Raw genomic sequence first — 12,890 nt, 5'->3', positions numbered from 1 at the left:
GCAGATCAAAGGAAGCTGCCTCTAAAGCAATCCCGCTCAATCCACCACATATATGTTCATATTAGGCCTTGTTCTCTGTCTGTGGTGATTTCTATTTCATTCTTGTCATCCACTTTGTCTATGATTTATACATGCTTGACAGAAGCCAGAGGCTTGATGGCTTCTCCGCCCTATTTTGCATGCCATAGATGCTAACGGAGCATGTGTGCCTTGCTATCCCTATTGCAAAAAGTGCATCTCGTACGAGAACTTGTGTTAACCCAAGTAAAGGTCTTGTTTGTTTGTTTGTTTGTTTGTTTTTTTCCTAGTAGCTTTCTAGATTTAAGAGTAACTTAGATTGCATATTTCTGCCTGAGTTAGCACATTATGGATGAAATCAGAGTGCATAGGGGTTAGTTAAAGCACAAGTCTCTGCACAGGTTTAAAGAAAGTTTGAAACAAGGAAACTCACGTTAAAAATGGGTCTGTTCACCTGCTGTACCACGCCAAACGGCCTGTTACTCTACAAGAAGCACCATTTTTGAGAGAGATTCTAGTCGTTTTTCTTGTGATGAATAGTCTTGACTTTAGCATGATGAAACAAGAGTTTGAATGATTTATTGACATATGGAGTTAGTTTCAGTGAAAGACAGATATATTTCTGTAATGTTCTCATAAAGATGCGGTGATGGCTGTTTATTATTATTATTTTTTTTTATTATTTGTTGTGCTGCACTTTGCACATAACTGTTTTATAGGGAATATGTGTAAATCTGGCAGATAGAGGAAGATTTCTTGTGTCCTGTTGACTTATTTCTTAATGCAGTTTGCAGAGAGGAGGAAAAATACAGAGCACAAGTGTAGCATAACTGTAGTGTCGGACAGAGGCGTTGAGGAAAATGGGTGACCTCTGCTTGACCTTTAACTGCCCTCAGGGTTTGTCATGTTAACGGCATGATTCGAAACTACCCGCACTGTTTTGACCCCCCCCCACCCCACCCCCTGAACTGTGCTGGCAGTGGCTTTCATAGACACGTGGACAAAATGTTTACTCTGCAAAAAGTATTTTTGTAAATCAGTTTTATTTGACTATGAAAATGAAAGCCTATTTCCCATTGAAAAAGAAAGAAGTGTTTAGTATTTGATTGTATATTGTAAATGTAATGTGTGATGTGGGTTTAAGAAGTGCTATGTTTGGCCACGTTTTTGGCTGTGTGCTGTCGAGATTTTTTTTTTTTTGTTTGTCCCTCATCTCAGTACTGTTTTTGTGGCTGGAGTATTTTAACAGCCCACATTTTACAAAAGGGACCTTCTCTTATTCCACCCTACAGTAATTTTACTTATGCTGTTTCATATGTTTGTGGTCAATGAAACTCCAGGCTTTTTTGTTTGTTTGTTTGTTTGTTTGTTTGTTTTTTGTATAAAGTTTGTGCCACAGTGTTGAAACAGAGTGGATGAATTAGAACTTTGCAAGCTTTGTGAATATTGTGATGCCAACTTAAAAAAAAAAAAAAAAGAGAATTTGTTGCAACTAGTTTTATTTTAGTCATAGGAGAGAACTAGTTGCATGGAATAGCTTTCTTTGGGGGAACTCACAATGCCTGCTCAAAAAAGGGATGCATTTTCCATTTTTAGCTAGCAACAATTCAAGTTCTCTAAATGAACTTACCAATTTGGCCAACTTGGCTTGTTTAATTGGACTGTTCTGGGCTGTGTTTGCTTTGAAACATTTTTTTTAAAGTTTATAGCAGTATTATTTAATGTTTTGTCAATCTATGGCAAGAGAACAAATAAAGCTTACTGCATGGTGTAAATCTTAACATGGTTTTATTTGCCTTTTTTTTTAATTATTATTACTTATCATTCGGTTTTCTTCTGACTTCCTTCCACTTCCAAACTCTAATGAAGTAATAGTGATTTCTCATAGTGATTTCTCAGAGATGTCTTGATATTTCACAAGACAACTGAAATTGTTTCTCTTAACAGTAACTCTGGGGTTGTGTTATTTCCTCTTTTGATTGCGTGATAAGCGTTTGTTCCTTTGGGCGTTGCAGAAAGTTCAAGGGCCACTAGATGGGAGCAAAGTATTCTCGTTTTGCGTGAGGCTCAGGAATGTCAGACGCCGTAAAAATCGGGTCTGGGCTTGGGAGACTGTTACGCAATGCCAGCCTTTGCAAAACAGGATTCGTTTAAAAGGTTATGCCAGTAAAGGGGGTTTTATTTGAATTTATTTTTCTTTTCTTTTCTTTCTTTTTTTTTGTACTAGAGTGGAGGCCTCAAATGTCTTTTAAAGGGCTCATCCCTTGTAAGAGCTTTCACTGACCACATCTCTTATTTTACGACAACAACAACAACAGGACGATACAATGATTTTATGAACATTAAACTAATTACAACCTATTCTGTTCCAGAAATTTCTCTCGTGTTTTTAGAGTGTTGGTTGCCTCTGTTTTTGTGTGTTCAGGTGAGCGAGTAGACAGTGAGGCAGATTTTCACACTTGGCTCGAGGCAAAGGTCAGTGTTAGTGACTTTCCAGTCCAGCTGGAGAGACAGAATGTTCTTTGACTGGAGCCCACACCAGTGTCTTAAACAGCCTAAGTTCAGGCTGGCCTCTTGTACCTCAGAGTCATAGCCAACCACAGAAAGATTGACAAGACCTTCCCTGTGTGGGACTCCTCATAATACACACACACACACACACACCTACACACATCCTGTAACAGCATGGAGTTGTATTCACAAATCTCACTTTTTCACAGTTTCTGTTTTGAATGCAGCTTTTAAAAAGTTGTTTATACTTAGCATACACAGGGGGTTTCCAAACAGTTTCCAAACAAACAAGAAGAAACAAACTCTACTCTTTTAACACGTGTGTGTGTGTGTGTGTGTGTGTGTGTGTGTGTGTGTGCGCATGCGCTTGTGTACGGTTCTGCACTCACCTATAGGACGTTACTGATTCATTGCTCCATGGTAGTCGGTGAAAAGAACTTGGAAATTACCCATCATTTTCTATAAAAGGATAAAGTGCTGAATCATTTAGAATGACCTCCATATGAATGGAAACGTACGACGTGGAATCCATGGTGCTACTATTAAAAGAGCAGGACCACTTAGTGTCCATAAATAAATCATAAAAAAAAAATCTGTCCTCAGAATTACATTTTGTCCACCTCACCATGATCTTTATCATTTGTCCTTACAAGGCCCTATGTCAAATTGGAATGACTGAATGTCGATTTTTTTTTTTTCATTTTTAAGTATTCTCCACTATGTAATTAGTTTTGCTTGTCATAGCAGGATTTTCAAATGACACTGGTACTCATCCCCTTTGTGTGCATGTAACCTTTGCTGGCATTCAATGAACTATTCATGTACAGTTGATCAACAGCTCTCTGTCTACCGGCACAGTTCCCTCTGCTCTGAAGAGGGCGTGGGTCAAGCCACTGCTGAAGAAGCCCACTCTAGACCCAGCTGATGTCAGTAGCTACCATCCAGTCTCTCTCCTACCGTTTCTCTCCAAAACCCTGGAACGTGCAGTATATAACCAACTCTCTCCATATCTTCTCCAGAAGAATCTCATGGATCAGAACCAATCTGGATTCAAAGCCGGCCCTCCTTGCTGTCTCGGAGGAGCTCCACTTGGCCAGAGCAAAGTCTCTCAGCTCTGTCCTCTTACTCCTAGACCTCTCCGCAGCATTTGACACGGTCAACCACCAGATACTCCTCTCAACCCTTGCTGGGCTGGGCATCGTGGGTTCTGCACTCGCATGGTTCAAGTCCTACCTGTCTGACTGTTCCTACCAGGTCTCTTGGAGGGAATCGGTCTCCCCCCCCCCCCCACCCTTTCCACACGGGAGTCCCACAAGGTTCGGTACTTGGTCCACTCCTCTTCTCTCTCTACACCAGATCACTCGGTCAAGTTATCTCCGCTCATGGTCTCTCTTACCACTGCTACGCTGATGATACACAACTGTTCTTCTCCTTCCCCCCCTCTGACTCTCAGGTTCAGCCTTGCATCGCAGCCTGCTTAGCTGACATTGCCTCCTGGATGTCTGCTAACTACCTCAAACTCAACCTGGAGAAAACTGAGCTTCTGTTTTTTCCTGCAAAGAACTCCCCAACGATTGACACTGCAATCACCATCGAGGGATCTGTGGTGTTCCCCACAACAGCAGCCAAAAACCTAGCCGTAACCCTCGACAACCAGCTAACCTACTCCGGTCACATCGCGGCAGTCACCCGATCCTGCAGATTCTCCCTATACAATATCAGGAGAATCCGCCCATTCCTCACACGACAGGCTCCTGGTCCAAGTGCTTGTCATCTCCTGCCTGGACTACTGCAACGTCCTACTGGCTGGCTTACCGACCTGCGCCATCAGGCCGCTCCAGCTCGTGCAGAACGCCGCTGCATGCCTGGTCTTCAACCTCCCATCTCATGTCACTCCACTGCTTACTGCGCTCCACTGGCTTCCGGTAGCTGCCCGCATCCAATTCAAGACACTGGTGCTGGCCTACCAGGCAACAAGAGGCTCCGCCCCATCATACCTTCAGTCCCTAATAACTCCGTATACCACTACCAGAACCCTCCGCTCTACGACCTCTGGTCAGCCAACGGTCCCCTCACTTCGGGAACGGCAGCCGCTCCTCCCGACCACGCCTCTTCTCCGCCATTTCCCCTCGGTGGTGGAACGACCTCCCTCATACAGTTAGGACTGCGGAAACCCTCACCATCTTCCGCAAGAAACTGAAAACCCACCTCTTCAGAACCCACCTATCCCCCTAAGCCTAACCCCCCTTTCTTAAAAAAAAAAAAAAACCTTGTCTTGTATCTATGTTTGTCTAAGAATTCCAGGGGCGCAATACGAAGGAGTAAATTGACGCTCAGTCTTTTTAGCGATGTCTGCTTATGAGGTATTAGGAATCCGACTGATGCACCGATTGTAAGTTGCTTTGGCTAAAAGCATCTGCTAAATGCTAAATTGTAAATTGTACAGTCTATTGCGATTTGAGTCTTTTGTTGATACCGGCGCTATTGAAGAACCTGCGTACATCAAGTGCGCATTCATAACGCAGGCACAACAACATATGGTTTATGTGGTATAGAACAAAAAGAAGTCATCTCTGGTTTCCTTTGTCTGCTGAGAAGGCCCTTTATCATGCAAAGTGGGAGAAAGCCACAAGCTCCTCTCCTATCACTCTTAACAGCAGGTCGGCCAGAGGCGTAACGCTTAGCTAACTGCAGTCTCAGAAATTCCATTATCTCTCCCACCAGAGAGAGCTTTAAATGACACCTTGGGCATGGTTTCGATCCACTGATCATACATACTGGATTATCATTTAATTATAAATCCACATCATCTCCCTGCGAAAAAAAAAAAAAAACATCTTTTGCCGTAATGTGGTATTTACTCTACTATCTGTTGCCACACAGCTTTTTTGCGGAGGCTTCATTAAGCGCTGTGGTTGTTCCCAAGCTAGTTTTTGGAGGGCTTTGAACTGGAATTTCAGTGCACATTCATTTCCACCTTGTCTTCTGATTACGGGTATTGGCTAAAGTTGTTAGAATATACACGATCAGTAATGGTTGTTTGAAACACAGAAATAATTTGTATGGATTTTGATTTCACATATAATACTAATGTTTTGAGTATTCGTGGTCCCAAGACTCCTGAATGAACCAGAATGCTTTGCTTCAAATAGATTTTAATTTTTTTTTTTTACATTTAGAAACCTTTAGAAACAAACCTAGTTATTTCAATGAGTGTATTTCTAGAGTGTGTTTGTTATTTGAATCAGTCCCCCTCCCCCCCAAATTGTCTTAATTGTCAAGCCAAGATGTCTTTTTCTCAGAAATTCCATCTCTTTGCTGAAAGGCCATCGGGTATTTTAGACAAAGCTATTGCATGAGTCTGTTTGAACTGGTTAAATTCAAGGATGTTACATATACCACAATTGTTTTTTAGCTTTGTTAATTGAATTTGAATCGCTAATGTTTCTCCAAAGGCAATTCTTTAATACCTTAACCCACTACTCTTTACTTTGTCACCCCTGTGGGCATTTTTTGAAGCGTTTAATAATCGATGTTGACGTGCACCTTAAGACTGTCTCTGTGTTTTTATCTCGCAAGTGTCTTTACAGAAGGCCATGAGTTATTGCACTTTAAATGGAACCCTAATGAAATATGCTAATGAGAGAACTGGTGAAGTCAGTGTCTGTGTGTGTGTGTGTGTGTGTGTGTGTGTGTAGGAGGACAAGAAGTGGTTTCAGTCTACATTTCTTGTCCCACACTGTTTGAGATTTCATATGACGTGCATGTGTTACTAATTTGTTGAATTAACTCCGGAAGCTCTTGGGAAGTCAGGAACCAGGAAAAAAAAGCATCAAAACATCTTAGCGACTGGATTAAGGGGAGCAAGAAAATGTTTGTCTTTAAGGTTTAAGGTTACTTCCATTCTGTTAACTGTGTGATCTCTTAATTACTATTTATTGTCAATCTTTCACTTCCAGCAGTGATACGCTGATGGAGAACTATGTCTGTATGTGATCTTTACGTTATTGTGGACAGAGTATTACAGTTAGAGAGTATGAGCTCACATAGAGGCGTCCAATCAGTAAAGACAGTTGCATAAGCCTGACCTTGGCCTTTCTGCTCAGGGCTTTTTGAGGAGGGCCAGCTGGCAGTTCCCCATCGCCAGGAAGTGAAAGCAGAGCAACAACTGCAGATGTGGCTTCTTGGCGGCCTATTTGTGGTCTCTGATTGACTGACAAGCAACTATGACTATGACAAGCAACCATGACAAGCAACTATGTTGAGACTGAGAGAGAGAGAGAGAGAGAGAGAGAGAGAGAGCACATTAACGTTTCCACTCGAGTTCAGGCTCAGGGGATCTGGAATATAATACATAGTTTTAAACCAGGGCCCTTTTCTTATTGCATTCAGATAAAGCGGAAAACAGATGTAGATTGCGTATTACACAGTGTTTGTTCTGTAGTCACTTTAGCTTTGCAAATAATTAGCAGAACCGCCAGCGACAGCGATGCGGGTTCATTTATTCGGCAAGGTCAGCGCGCGTAGTGAAGGGTTCGCTCAGTATGACTGAATTAGTGTTATGATTAATACTCATCAAAGCCCACAGAACTTTTGGCCTTTAACTATCATTTGTGTTACTGGAGAGCTTAAAATTACACCTTCATTTGTTATTCTAATCTGTTTTATTATACTACGTAGCAATAGAACAGATTTTAAATCTCGGAGTATTGTTCAGCGCTGTGAAAAAAAGCCACCTTGGACCACAACCCTGAGAGTCTGTTTGCTTCACTGATCTTAACCCATCAAAGTCATAATCATTTTTAGATGGGACTGCAGGTGAGGGATATTTAATCATAAAAAAAAAAGAAATATTTCCTCTTGCACTGGATTCTGTCTGTTAATATGTTCTCCCTAATGCAAAACTACACCCACTGCGAAATAAAAGTCAAGATTGTCTAAAAAATCCAAAGCTTACCTCCTGAAACCTATTTTTTCACATTTGGCTGCACTGAAAATGTCCCTGAGTCATAGAGTAAAGCTCTCATAGATTAATGCCTGTCAGCTGAGAACCTGCGGGGGTAGCTTTTTATGTGGACATCTATGGTACCCCTGTGTCATTTCAAGTATCTGATGTTACTGAATGATAGGCTGGAGTACTGGTCATAAAAATAAAAAAAAAACGGGGCCCGGTGAGGGCAACCCGTCCAGAAGAGGCCGCTAATTGCATGAAATGAGTAATAATGCCGACCTGAGAATAATTTTTTAAGTTTAAGTGCTTGAATCAAAGCACCCCCCCCCCCCCCCCGCCCCCCTCCCTTGCATACAATAAAGCTCCTGGATTAATCTCAGAGGTTAAAGACAGGTCAGAATGACTCCCGCTGAGTCTTGTTTAGCTGTGACTGCTTTGAAACCCCCTATAGAGGTCTAGGTTCTGGGTTTCTCTTTTCTTTTCTTTTTTCTCTCTCTCTCTCTCTCTCTCTCTCAGTGCTCTGACGGATATTGAAGAGAATCATGGAACAGAACCTGGGAATGGAGGTGAAAAGGTTGCCAGCCCTCATGCAACCTAGAGATGATTTATAAAAGCACTGTGCATTTTGTCATAACCTGTATCTTTACAGCTAATGGAAACGGGAGTCAAGGTTAAAAGAAATTCACTGAGCACAAGAAAACACGGACTATTCTTTTCACACTAAGCAGAAAAAAATAATATAATCTCTGTACACAGAAAAACATGATCATTGCTAATCAGTGAGAGGTGCCCTTTGTGAATGGTTAAATATCCAGTTAAAAGCCACTGGCATTCCTATTATTTTTCCCCTTAGCAATTTTCCCCGCTAGCTCTTGCTCGCTGTCAAAATTTTAAAGACTGATTTCTGGTCTACTGTTGTTACTCCATTGTTTGGCTGTCACCTGAATCCTGTGTACAGTGTACACTGATTAAAGAACACAGAAACCATGGGTACTGGACCAGAGTTACAGCAAGGGAGCTTAGACACTAATCATCACCATATCCAGGACCATATTTAATCATCATAAACTATACAATCAGACTTTATCATTACCCATCCCGAAAACAAAGCTTTATTATCTCTAGCTGTAAAAATAAGCAATTCTATAACCATAAACACGCTCTGACCAAGATCTCTCTATCACTATATAAACATTACTAGCTTTATCATCAAGCTTTATTATACAAACTTTTGTAGAACCATATTTTGTCACCATTTTTGTAATATTGGCATCAGAAACTCGCAAGTTAAAACTTTTATCAGCAGTATTTTAGAGCAGAGCATTAATACTATCTACAGCCTAGTAAAATTCACCCCCCTCCCCCCCACCATCAGTTTAATAATCAGCATCTCTTGATAACATCCATCAGACCTCCTCCCACCAGTAATTGTCCAGCCTAGTATTATTCATTCAAAAAGAGCTGTCCCTCTCTCTCTCTCTCTCTATCTATCTCCCTCTCCCTCTCTCTCTCTCCCTGTCTGTCTGTCTCTCTCTCTGTCTCTCTCTCAGCTGGTGAGTCATCAGTTAAGTTCTCATTTTCAAGGCCTCTCTTCTCTCTTCCCTTCAGTCCTTGGACACTGATTTGACCTCGGAGATGACACGGTTCAGAGTGCATAGTGATATTCTGTCTCTTCTGTGGCCCTCAAGAGCATTAACTATAGCTTCAGAGTGAGTCACAGTTCATCTCCTCACCATTGGCTGACTCTGCCGCATTCCCCTGACACCCCTCCACTCAGATGAATTGCTCTTAAACTGTGGCCTAATTTTGGCTTTTTATTTTTCTGCTTTTTCCCCCATTTGTTTTGACCCCCTTACATCTTCCTTTTTAAAGGCAGGATTTCTCAAATTCTAGATGTGATTTCTTTTTGAGTGTGTGAGAGTGTGTTAAATGAGTATACTGACTTGAGTGCAGATCCTCTCTCTTGTGGTTGGAGTTCACTGAAGCAGAGTAACTGGTGAAATGCTCCTTTTCCACCTGATTGATGTGTTAAATGTGTGGAACACCCTCTATCTCCAGACACTGATAGGAATCCTTGGGCTTTCCTTATGGAGGTACCTAGATGTTTTTCATATGGAAGTCTATAAAATACTGAAAATGACAAATCAAGTCACTTCTTTTGAGCCTTATTATGCATTCTGTATTGAACTTTCAATAACCTTTTTAGAAACAGCACAAAACTACCAGTGCTGAGTGCTTTTACGAGTTTTCTGTTGTACATTGTGAATACACCTGTCCTAAGAACAATTCTGACTTATTATGAAAATTAATTATTCAAAACTGTTTTTGGTATTATCCTCATATGGTAAATAATGGTGAAACATTTGGAGCTCATACTGAGGCCTCTAGGAATTGAACAGATGTGAACTGTGACTGATAGAATTCATCCTCTGCTTTGGGCTGACGGCCTGTCCAGGGTGTTTCCCTGTCTCTCACCCAATGAATGCTGGGATAGGCTCCAGCACCCCCCTGCTGTGACCCTAATTAGGATAAGCGGCTTTGAAAATGAGTGATGAGCGAGTGAGAATTCATCCTGTTTTCCAGCTGCTTATTACTCATCCTACAGCACTCTCACGTTGATCCACCTTAATACTGTCCTGGTAGGAAAAAAAATGTTCAAATTTGATTTGTGACCAATGATTTGTTTATCAATAATATGTTAAAGAAAGAACCATTATATAACTTTCTGAGGTCTCCTCTGGGAAATGATGAGAAATCTAATTAGTTTACAACCCCTGTTTACCAGTTAATGAGATCTGGCTGCAAAGTGGAAAGGGGGCATTTTCAAACATCAAAACTAAATTACAGAAAAAAACTGTAACTGAAAACTGAAATATTTTTAACACTTCAATATCCCTAAGTTAAAAACAGAAATGGGTTATTTTATGGCACATTATGGCTCTAAAACTAGTTCCCTTAGCTCTCAGGTGAGAGTTTATTATGTGTAGCTTCTTGCGTAGTTATTTTGTCATACCACTTTTTGGACAGCACAGAGAGGGAAAAAGATAAGGAGCAGACAGGCTGATTGCAAAGCCAAGAACCTCTAATAAATCATTTTCTCTGGGGGTTTTTTTTTGTTCTGTTCTTGCTCTTCGTTTTCCATGAATTCAGTTGTTTTTCTATCATGTGTAAGAAGCTGTGACAACAACAGAAAACAATATTGGATGGTAATTAAACAAAACTTCCATGTGAATCTCGTGTGGTTCTTGCAGTGGATTCAAAAGAGAAGAACACAGGGAATGGTTCTGACATACTTTACCAAACAGTTCATCCCTTTTTTCTTTTCAGACTGTCTCTAACATCTCTGCACTGCCAAGATCGGGCAAGTGGAATGAATAAAATGCACAACTTATAGGAGATAAGTTAATCAGATATGGTAGGGAAAATGTGAGTGTATGTATTTGTATGTATTTGTATGTAAATGTATTTCTGACACAGTTAGCTTTTTAATCTGCATGGCACGTTGTACGTGCACGTTTCTACGCTATGTTCCTTAATGGATTGATAATTGCAGCCTAAAGCACTGTATTTGCTCACATGCGTTCGTAGAGTTTGAAGTGGAGATTGTCGCTGTCAATGGAAAAGAATACGGACATGACAAACGTAAGCCCATCAGCAGACAAGTTGAAAATGAGGTTTGGATCATTCTCCCATAAACCCGTGCTGTTGTCGTCCAACGGAAGAGAACATGCAACGGCCTCTGTATTACGCTCTGCTCCTGTGAATGATGACGTCATGTGTTGGCTAATAGGTTTAAAGAATCGTGAAATATTTTTAATTCCGTCGAAGCTTGCAACAGTAAATGGAGCATCTAATTTATTAAAAGGAGGTAAAAATCTGTATTCACCAGTATTCCCTAATGAACTCTCTCAATAATAAATGTGATTAGGTCTCATTACAGACTAATCAGCATCCATTCTCCGAGCTCGCTAAGATATGATAGGTTCTTTTCAAGAACAGTTGACATGAATACAAAGCATGAGGGGTGCACACAGAATACAACTGGATGCTATATCTGAGAAGGAGGTAAAGTTGCTGAGTTGTTGAATTAAACTCTTTTGTGGAAGTTTAAATATGTGTATGATTGAACATATAAAAAAGCCATATGGAATCCTGAGATGGAATAAGATTAAAACAACGTGCCATATCTTTATGTTTCTTCTGTCGTTTTTAAGTATTTGTCAGGTTATCTCAAAGTTTCTTCCTCTCACTGAAAGCGTAATTATGATATATTCAAGTTCGCTGAAAATGAGAACCTTGGTAGTATAACAGCTCCATTTGCGTTGCCTTTCACGCCAATGTTTTGATATGGAAAAGAAAAGGGGAGAAAGTTTTGAAATGAAAAGCGTGATTTTTAAAAAAACACATTTTCAGATGTGCTTATTTGCTTTTTTTTACAGTGCTCTGTACAATTGGCTTCTTCATCTACTTTGGCTGAAGTATGACTGTACAATGTAATTGTCTGTCTAATAAGAGCCAATATCTGAACCTATTCCTTAACAACAATCACATATTTTTTTTTTTCCATCTGTTTTGACCATGACTGCTGAACGCAATCAGAATGCCCTGTTCCTAAGCTTTATTCACTGTTATTATTGCCATCACAAAAACTGACCCTGTGGAACTGGCTAAAGCACATATAATGATCACTGATGAATCATTCCAGTAAAATCATGCGCAGTTGACTTTAATCGAACAGCGTCACAGTTCACGTCAGCCAAGCTTAAACATCTGCTAGGATTCATAAATTGTCAAGCTCTTTATAAAAGAACCCCTCCCGCCCCCCCCCCCCCCGCCCCCACAATATTGTTGTATCACAATTGTTCATTCACTCACTACACTTTATGGCAACACAGTAATGTTTATATACATACACATATACATACAGGTATCAGGCTGCACAGCTGCACATAGATCTGCTTGTGTGTGATTGCATGTGTTTCACAATTCACTAAATGACGTTGTTTGGGTTTTGCTCCATATATGTATAATAGTGTCGATATATTAAATATATTAAATATATTAAACACAAATGCAGCTAATGAGGAACTAGATGAATGCCATAAAGGAACACTTTATAAAACATCACAGGAAGTATTTTCTGTCAGCACAGAAATGTTCCTTTGAAATGGTTCTGTCCAATATTATTTACATCCAAAGGGAAACATCATCCTTTCTTTTGTACCAAAAGGATCTAGTGGACCATGTTTCAGTAGACAGCTTCACATCAAAGATCCCAAAGTAATCATTACAAGCACTTTTCCTCTCAGACTGCCTCTTTATCTTGAGTGAAGACTGAGCAGTAATATTTTACATGATATTCTTGTCTGTGATCTTTGAACAACTAGCAAACTCACTCATGACAAGCATG

The sequence above is a fragment of the Chanos chanos genome, chromosome 13 (assembly GCF_902362185.1).
Source record: "Chanos chanos chromosome 13, fChaCha1.1, whole genome shotgun sequence".
NCBI classification, from domain to species: domain Eukaryota; kingdom Metazoa; phylum Chordata; class Actinopteri; order Gonorynchiformes; family Chanidae; genus Chanos; species Chanos chanos.
This window is presented reverse-complemented; position numbering follows the sequence as displayed.